Here is a 10,000-nt window from a genome sequence, read left to right on the forward strand (position 1 = left end):
ATGATAGATTTCTTGAAAATAATTTCTAAAGGAACAACAATCCCATTATTTATTTCCTTTAAGATTCTTGGATACCAACCGTCAGGCCCTGGTGCTTTATTAACTTTGAGTTTCTCTATACACCTTTTAATTTTGTCTTTTATTATATTTACCGTAGTAGGTTTACCCTAGACTTTTCACAAATTTCAGTTTGGAGTTCACTTTGAAGTGTTTCGTTTACGAATACTGAGCTAAAACAATTGCTTAAAGTATCACACATTCGTTCATTTGAATATTCAAGTTGACCTTCAGCAGATAATAGTGGATCAATGTGATTCCTAACAACCATTTTATTTCTAATGTAACTTTAGAATTCTTTTTTATTCTCTTTGGATTTATCTGCGATATTCATTTCATATCGTCGTTTTCGTTTTTTTTTTATTGTCTTTTTTAACTCTATATTAATACATAACTTTGATAGTCATTAGATGCACCCGAGCCCTTGTATATCTTGTAAACCTGTCTCTTTTTAGCGAGCCTGATTTAGGAGACGTCTGTCCTTAAAAGGAATGTAAGTATGAATCATCTAAGTAACGGTATTTTGAAATATTTCCCACATCTTATCTACAGGTCTTTCGCTTAATTTTGCCTCCCAATCTGTAAGCTGAAGCTCCTGACGTAGTCCTATGAACTGAGCTTTAATGAAATCGGGTATTTTAGAAACACAAGTGTCTATTCCAAAAATTTTAGTGGTTTGAATCTAAGTTGTGATCACTATTTGCAACAGTTTCACCAACTTCTACATCGATTATCATGCTTTCGCGGCTAGTGATCAATAGATTAAGTTTCCATGCCCTGTGGTCTCCTTTACATACTGAACTAAGTAATTGTCACAAAAAAAAAAAAAAAAAAATCAGTCAAACGACTACCTATATGGTCATGTTCTAAGGTCATCCAATCAATGTCAGTAAAATTTAAATCACCCATTATCAATAAGTCCCAGTTGCAGAAATTAGACAGGTCTTGAAACAACAGTTTGTCGTCTGCCAATGATAATGTCTTTGGCTTATATATTACACCTACAGTACATTCATTTTTTGTCCTTTTATTCTACCCACAAACTATCATATGCATCCTTTTTCACTTTCTCTAAAACACATTGTTTTTAACATACAACAGAATACCTCCACCTTTCTTGTGGTTTCTATCTTGATGAAAGTGCTTAAAGCCCGCAATATTAAAATCAGCTTCAAACTCTTTACCATTTAACCATATCTCGGTTATTCCTATCATATCAAGATTTTCGTTTTTGTATGTAACTCGAGCATACAAATATAAGAAACTGTACTCATCTTATATCTCTCTTGATGGCGCAGTGGTCAGAGTCATTGTTCACTTGCTACGTCGGAGCTGAGTTCGAGTCCTTGGCTTCACTACGTATCAGTTTCCGCACATGTCTCCGTCGAGCGCATTGTCAGTCTCGATCGTGATGACATGGAATTAAAGTGAAAATGTTAATGTGGTTGAAAAAAGGTTAATATCTGCACTGAGGACCATTCAGTGTGTGTGTGTATAACACCCATGCGTACATACTACCATTGCACCATCAGAGCGGGGATGGGTTGAGCATAAGATTCGTGTATATGTATATAACTCGAGCATACAACTATAAGAAAATGTGTTCAACTTATATCTCTCTTGATGGCGCAGTGGTTGGAGTCACTGTTCACTTGGTACGTCGGAGCTAAGTTCACTACGTATCAGTTTCCGCATATGTCTCCGTCGAGCGCATTGTCAGTCTCGATCGTGATGACATGGAATTAAAGTGAAAAAGGTAATGTGATTGAAAAAAGATTGATATCTGCACTGAGGACCATTCAGTGTGTGTGTGTGTGTGTATGTGTGTGTGTGTATATAACACTTAGCCATGCGTACATACAACCATTGTACCATCATACCAGGGATGGGTTGAGCATAAGATTCGTGTATATGTATGTAACTCGAGCATACAACCATAAGAAAATGTGCTCAACTTATATCTCTCTTGATGGCGCAGTGATTAGAGTCATTGTTCACTTGCTACGTCGGAGCTGAGTTCGAGTCCTTGGCTTCACTACGTATCAGTTTCCGCATATGTCTCCGTCGAGCGCATTGTCAGTCTCGATCGTGATGACATGGAATTAAAGTGAAAAAGTTAATGTGATTGAAAAAAGACTAATATCTGCACTGAGGACCATTCAGTGTGCGTGTGTATAATACTTACCCATGCGTACATACTACCATTGCACCATCAGAGCGGGGATGGGTTGAGCATAAGATTCGTGTATATGTATGTAACTCGAGCATACAAATATAAGAAACTGTGCTCATCTTATATCTCTCTTGATGGCGCAGTGATTAGAGTCATTGTTCACTTGCTACGTCGGAGCTGAGTTCGAGTCCTTGGCTTCACTACGTATCAGTTTCCGCATATGTCTCCGTCGAGTGCATTGTCAGTCTCGATCGTGATGACATGGAATTAAAGTGAAAATGTTAATGTGGTTGAAAAAATATTAATATCTGCACTGAGGACCATTCAGTGTGTGTGTGTATAACACTTACCCACGCGTACATACTACCATTACACCATAGCGAGGATGGGTTGAGCATAAGATTCATATATATGTATGTAACTCGAGCATACAAATATAAGAAATTGTGCTCAACTGATATCTCTCTTGATGGTGCAGTGATTAGAGTCATTATTCACTTGGTACGTTGGTGCTGAGTTCGAGTCCTTGGTTTCACTACGTATCAGTTTCCGCATATGTCTCCGTCGAGCGCATTGTCAGTCTCGACCGTGATGACATGGTATGAAAGTGAAAAAGTTTATGTGGTTGAAAAAAATATTAATATCTGCACTGGGAACCATTCAGTGTGTGTGTGTGTGTGTGTGTGTGTGTGTGTGTGTGTGTGTGTGTGTGTGTGTGTGTGTGTGTGTGTGTGTGTGTGTGTGTGTGTGTGTGTGTGTGTGTGTGTGTGTGTGTGTGTGTGCGCGTATATATATATATATATATATATATATATATATATATGTATATATTTATATATACTTAATTGAGGTATACAGAAGAGGAATAACGTTCGTGTTGCCCTGTGTCTTGATCTACAATTAGTATAACTGACTATAAATTTACATTTGCTTTCAACATAGGCTGTATCGTACTTAGATTTGAATTCATGTATTGTCCCGTCTTACCCTTTATCGTATTCTAAGTTGTTTATATATGCATCTTTATGGAAAAGTGTATTTCTTCACAATTTTTAGACATTTAGTCTCCTTCATTTTGTTCCCATTATTTTTTAAATCCCTAATCAGGAGATTTCTTTTTTCAATTTCGTCTATCTCCTTTAGCAGCCTGAACTCTTCTATCTCTCAGTGTTGGCACATCCAATGCTTAATCTCTTCTCGAATTGTTAACTTGCCAAGTTGGGTATCAATTTGGTTGCTGTCTGTTGCATCCTCTATATCCTTTTTATATATATCTAATTCTGTGTGTGGGACCATAACACTAACGTATCATCCAGTATTAGACGGACCATAATATATATATATATATATATATATATATATATATATATATATATATATATATATATATATATATATATATATACATATATATATGCAGTGGGAGGAACTCGCCAAGCTTCGAAAAGACCTGATATATACATATATATATATATATATATATATATATATATATATATATATATAGTGAAATTTCAACCTATGTGTTTTGGGTCAATTCATATATCTCTTCTATAATCCTATTACTGGGTTTGTTTGGTGACAGGTTGTCTTTCATCAACCTTTCCAAATCTTCCTCCTCTTTCCTTTTTTGTAATGAATTTACTTCCCAAGGACTAGTTGAAAGATGGTTTCTTTGAGATGCAGCCTTATTCCAATACTTGGCACTTTTTTATATTGAAATTGATTTTCCATTCTTGATTTCATGCAAATATAGTGCCTATGTATTTTTCCAACAACTGACAGTCCTCCTCATTCTTTATTCATCTCTTGATCTTTGCATCACCTCCAAACATGTTAGCATAGCTTTACCTTTCATCATGCCATTCACATAGGCGAGAAACATTATAGGTGCTAGCACCGAACCTTGTGGAACTCCGCTGGTCATTGCTCTCTGTCCTGATACTTTATCCTTTATTACTGTCCTCACGTACCTGCCCTTCAAAAAATGTTTCATCCATTTCAATAACTTACCTCTTCATCCTCCAAAATGTTATATTTTCCACATAAGTCGGCTGTGAGGTACTTTATTAAAAGCCTTATCTAGATCAAGGTACAGAAATTCAACTCAGCCCTTCATCTCTTGCAGCACATCATCCACTCTTGAATAAAAATTATATGTTCGATACATATGCCATTCCAGATCTAAAGGTAAAGTGACTGTCTCAAAATGTTCATCCCTTCAAGGTATTTGTCCCACAGATTTCTAAACTCCCACCTCTGTAAATTGGTACCACATTATCACTTTTCTAATCCAGTGTCACTATTCCTTCTTTTGGTGAGCACAGAATAAGGCTACAAATCTTGTTTGCCAGTTCTTCCCTACCTTCTTTGAAAACCCAGTTTGAGATTTTGTCAGGACCTGAATCTTTTCTCATATCCAACAATTCAAAAAGACTGAGCATTTTCCTCATTTCTACATTTATATTTTCTAAACCAGAATTCTTGCTCACCTGCCTTTACTCTAGAAAATAATTCTCCTCTGTGAAGACAGTTTGGAAATTTTCATTCATTATTTCTGCCTCAACTGGAGTCTCCTCAAGAGCCTCACCCCTATTATTAGCTTGACGATTTCTTCCCTGAGACTCATTTTACCAGTGATAAACCTGTGAAGCAATTTTTATTCATTTTTGCATTTATCTTTTATCCTCCCCCTATTGATTCTCTAATACGCATTTCTAGCTCATTTGTAATCTTCCTTAGTTCTGGTTGTTCTTCTATTTCATAATTTTCCCAGGCCACATGGCTGTATATGCATATGTGTGTATAATTGTATGTACGTATGTATATGCAATGTGTGTGCATGTGTGTGTGTGCGTGTGTGTGTGTGTGTGTGTGTGTGTGTGTGTGTGTGTGTGTGTGTGTGTGTGTGTGTGTGTGTGTGTGTGTGTGTGCGTGTGTGTGTGCGTGCTTGTGTGTGATTCACCATGGTCTTGGAACACGTGTTGGTCTCGTGATCGACAGCTATTTCCCTCCAGGAAGAGAGCTCAGATCTCATATATGACCGATCTATGGGTAATGTTGTAACCTTACACGCACATACACACACCCAACTCCCCGCCCACGAGAATTAGAGTAACGACTCGCAGCGCAGCGATACTGAAATTATTTCAGCCCTTAGCGGGATTCGAACCCGGAGCGTCGTAGTGGCGGCCGCGATCGCTACCACTGCGCCATCAAGTCGTGTGTGTGTGTGTGTGTGTGTGTGTGTGTGTGTGTGTGTGTGTGTGTGTGTGTGTGTGTGTGTGTGTGTGTGTGTGTGTGTGTGTGTGTGTGTGTGTGTGTGTGTGTGTGTGTGTGTGTGTGTGTGTGTGTGTGTGTGTGTGTGTGTGTGTGTGTGTGTGTGCGTGTGTGTGCGTGTGTGTGTGTGTGTGTGTGTGTGTGTGTGTGTGTGTGTGTGTGTGTGTGTGTGTGTGTGTGTGTGTGTGTGTGTGTGTGTGTGTGTGTGTGTGTGTGTGTGTGTGTGTGTGTGTGTGTGTGTGTGTACGTGCGTACATGCGTGTGTATGTATGTATATGCTTGTGTGTGATTCACCATGGTCTTGGATCACTTGTTGGACTCACGATAGACAGCTATTTCCCTCCAGGATGAGAGCTCAGAGTTCATATATGACTGATCTATGGGCAAAGCTGTGACCTTACACGCACACACACACACAACTCCCCGCCCACGCGAGTTGGAGTAACAACCCACAGCGCAGCGATACTGAAATTATTTCAGCCCTTTGCAGGATTCGAACCCGGACCGCTGTAGTGGGAGCCGGGAGCTCTAACCACTGCGCCACGAGGAGAGAGATAGAGAGAGAGAGAGAGAGAGAGAGAGAGAGTGTGTATTCACTTGGTCTTTTGGATCACGTGTTCGACTCGTGATCGACAGCTATTTCCCTCCTGGAAGAGAGCTCAGAGCTCGTAGGTCCGATCTATGGGTAATGCTATGACTTTTCACACACACACACCCCCAACTCCCCGCCCACGAGAGTCAGAGTAACGACCCGAAGCGCAGCTGTACCGAAATTAATTTCGGCCCTGGGCAGGATTCGAACCAAGCACTACGCGCACCACCATGCTATAGTCAGCGCAAGGAGAATTGGCCGATAAGGCGGGGCTAGGAGATTTCCCGGTGTTGCCACATGTGGGCATCCATGGCGAGAACGTGCATGTGGATGCAATGTTTTCTGAATGCAGTATGAGGGGGGCGGGGCCAGAGATTAGATGTAGCGGCAACGTCGCTCTCTCATGCACATATGCCATATCTAGACTTAAAGAAACGAAACCTTTGTATAGAAAACATTGCTTTGATTTTTACCTCAGTGGTGGTGTGTGACAAAAAATTATAATATAATCATATGAGGCAACATTATAAAATTATAAAATAGAATTATAAAATAAAATGAAATTATAGAATAATTATATGTGGCACCACAGGGGAACTCCCAGTGCTCCGCCCTAACGGCCAGATCTCAGTGCAACGGGTATAGTAGTACATCGTTCTACCAACTGCGCCACCGAGTGTGTGTGTGTGTGTGTGTGTGTGTGTGTGTGTGTGTGTGTGTGTGTGTGTGTGTGTGTGTGTGTGTGTGTGTGTGTGTGTGTGTGTGTGTGTGTGTGTGTGTGTGTGTGTGTGTGTGTGTGTGTGTGCTTCCATTATCCGAAGTGGGTGGTGTTCTTAATAATCCGCTTCGATCTTTCAGATGATGGCGCAGCTAATTGTTCTCCACAAGTCATTGATTCTTTGCATATGCAAAGGACAGTGTTGCGTGATGTTTTGTTTTCTTTCTTTCAACATGGTAGCTCACATTTAAAGACACTTTGCAGCTCGATATAGTGTCACCATAGGAAAGTAGTAATCTCAGTTCACTGTTTCGATACCAATGAGTTCGATGTAAGAATTGCATTCCGCTTGACGCCCACCCACAACCTCTTATTCTTATTATGGGTGTTGGTCCGTCACCGAAAACAAAGGTCTAAAGGCATTGCGCCATCACACGTTTAGTGTCTGTGTCGTTTTGCATGAAGAGGCTGACGTGGGGGTTTCCAACTTCAGGTGAGAAGTGGGTTCCGGGGGCCGTGACTGCAATCAGTCGTGAGAATTTTAGCACCACACAACAACTGAATAAAATTGCGGCTGTTAGCCAGAACTAACGGTTTTGAAGTGCCAAGTTAATCTTTGTGGGCTGTGGCACTCTACGAGAGTACGTATCTCTCTCTCTCTCTCTCTCTCTCTCTCTCTCTCTCCCTCTCTCTCTCTCTCTCTCTCTCTCTCTCTCTCTCTCTGTCTCTCTCTCTCTCTCTCTCTCTCTCTCTCTCTCTCTCACACACACACACACACACACACACACACACACACACACACACACACACACACACTCTTCCCGCTGTAAAATACAACTAGGTAAATACAAAAACACTCTCACTACACACACTCGATGGCGCAGTTGGTAGAGTTCACGGCTGCCACTACAGCGGTCCGGGTTCGATTCCCGCCCAGGGATGAAATAATTTCAGTATCGCTCCACTGCGAGTCGTTACTCCAAATCTCGTGGGCGGGGAGTTTAGGGTATGTGTACGTGTAAGGTCGCAGCATTGCCCAGAGATCGGTCATATATGAGCTCTGATCTCTCTTCCTGGAGGGAAATAGCTGTCGATCACAAGTCCAGCACTTGATCCAAGACCATGGTGAATCGCACACATACACATTTTCTGGGTTTACAGGGTACGAGAACAGAATTTTTGTTACAATTAAAGACATAGAGAGGGAAATGAGTTTTATGGAAGAATTATGGAAGCAAGAGCCCAACGATCTGAAGAAAGCGAATAATGAAATGAATAAGGAAATGAGTGACTTAAACGAAGCAAATGCTGAAATAAATAAGGAGTTAAAATGTGAAAATGAGAGGTGGAAAAATAATGATATCACTAATAGTGCGACCATAAAGAAAGAGGTAAACGAACAAATACAGACAATGAACAAGAATACTGGAAGAAATATAGGAGAGGATGATTTACAACAACTCATGAAAGAATGGAAGAAAGACAAAGAAAATTATAAGATAATTTTTAAATAAGTTGCTCATCAACAAATGCAGAAAAATGCCAACCATGCATTCATTCAGGTAATTAAAGAAAGAAAATCTGGTAAGAGATACAGTGTACAAAAAGAAGTGTATAGTAGTATATGGTCTAAAGGAAAAACATAACCATAATTGGTCCCTGAGAGATAAAGAGAAAGAATTGGCAAGAGAAGTTCTAAAAATAGTACAAAGACGAAGGGCAAGAAATGTAAAAGGAAATAGAGGAAGTGCACAAAATGGGAAAATATGCAGAAGGAAGAAGTCGACTCCTAAACATCAAATTAAGTTCGCAAATAGAAGCGAAATAGATATCAGCAGAAACAGGAATGTTAGCAAAAAATGAACACTATAAAAGTATATGGATAAAAAGAGACATGAATGATGAAGAAAGAGAAAAGACATGAAGCGAAGCTAAAACAAAAAAGAAAAAACAGAAAAGAACAGAGACCTAGAAAACAAATTTCTATTGGAGAGTGATAGACATAAGACTGAAAGAATAGTATATTCAAGAAAAAGAATCGAAAGGAACAGAGGACGAGATAGAGAGAGTAGAAAATTAAAAGTGGCTTTTATACTAATATAGACGGATTAATCTCAGGATTAAATGAACTAAATGATTACCTGTCAGAAGAAAAACCAGACATAACGGGAATTGTGAAGACAAAATTAAGGGGTTCACTATTATCAGTGTTGGACGTGGATTATATAATCACTGGCTTAGAAATAGAGAAGAAACAGGGGAAAGGAGTCATGTTCTTGGCTAAGAAAAATTTTAATGTGACGAAAGTTACAAACGGAGATAAAATGGTAAAGATCACAATAAGAGTTAAAGATAGTGATATGAAAAATAGCAAATTAGAAGTACAACGCTTTTGTTAAATGAGATGCTAAAGGATGGAGGAAACGTGGTATACATGGAAGATTTTAACTGCAAAGTAATCTGATGAGAAGAGATGACAGTGACAGGTGGAGAGGATCTATGGGGAAACGTATTACTTGACATGAATATAGAGCATACAATGACACAATGGGTAAAAGAAAATACTAGATTTAGAAATAATGAAGAACTATCGAGACTAGATTTATTATTTACGTCAAAACCTGAAACTGTGGATAAAATTGAATACAAAACAACAATTGGGAAGAGTGACCTCATATTACTTAAGTTATAGCTAAAGGAGGAAATATACGTAGAGAGAAATAAGAAATACAGAAAAGGAAGACTGATGTATAGTAAAACGGACTTTGAGAAACTTAGGAAACTTTTTCTTAAAGCGAGTTGGGAAAAATTCTACAATGAAGAAACACAAGTGGAAGAAAAATGGATGATTCTGATGGAAATCTATAATGAAGGAGTGGATAAATATGTCCCAAAGCAAAAACAGGAAAAGGTGTATATTAAGTACTGGTTTAACAGAAAGTGTAGTGGAGCAAAAGATAAAAGAGATAAAGCTTGGAAAAGATGGAAAAAAAAATACCTGGAAAGTGGCAAATATATATCAATCAAAGGAATGAATATGTAAAAATACGCAGAGAAAAAAAAATATGAAAAAGACATAATAGAAAAATGCAAGGATCAGCCAAAACTATTCTATAAATATGTGAACGGTAAACTAAACTAAAAAAAAGAAAAGAAACATGAAATAGTGAAACTACGCCAA

Source organism: Oratosquilla oratoria, chromosome 23, assembly GCF_046742065.1.
Source record: "Oratosquilla oratoria isolate Oo_2021 chromosome 23, ASM4674206v1, whole genome shotgun sequence".
In the NCBI taxonomy this organism is placed as follows: Eukaryota; Metazoa; Arthropoda; class Malacostraca; order Stomatopoda; family Squillidae; genus Oratosquilla; species Oratosquilla oratoria.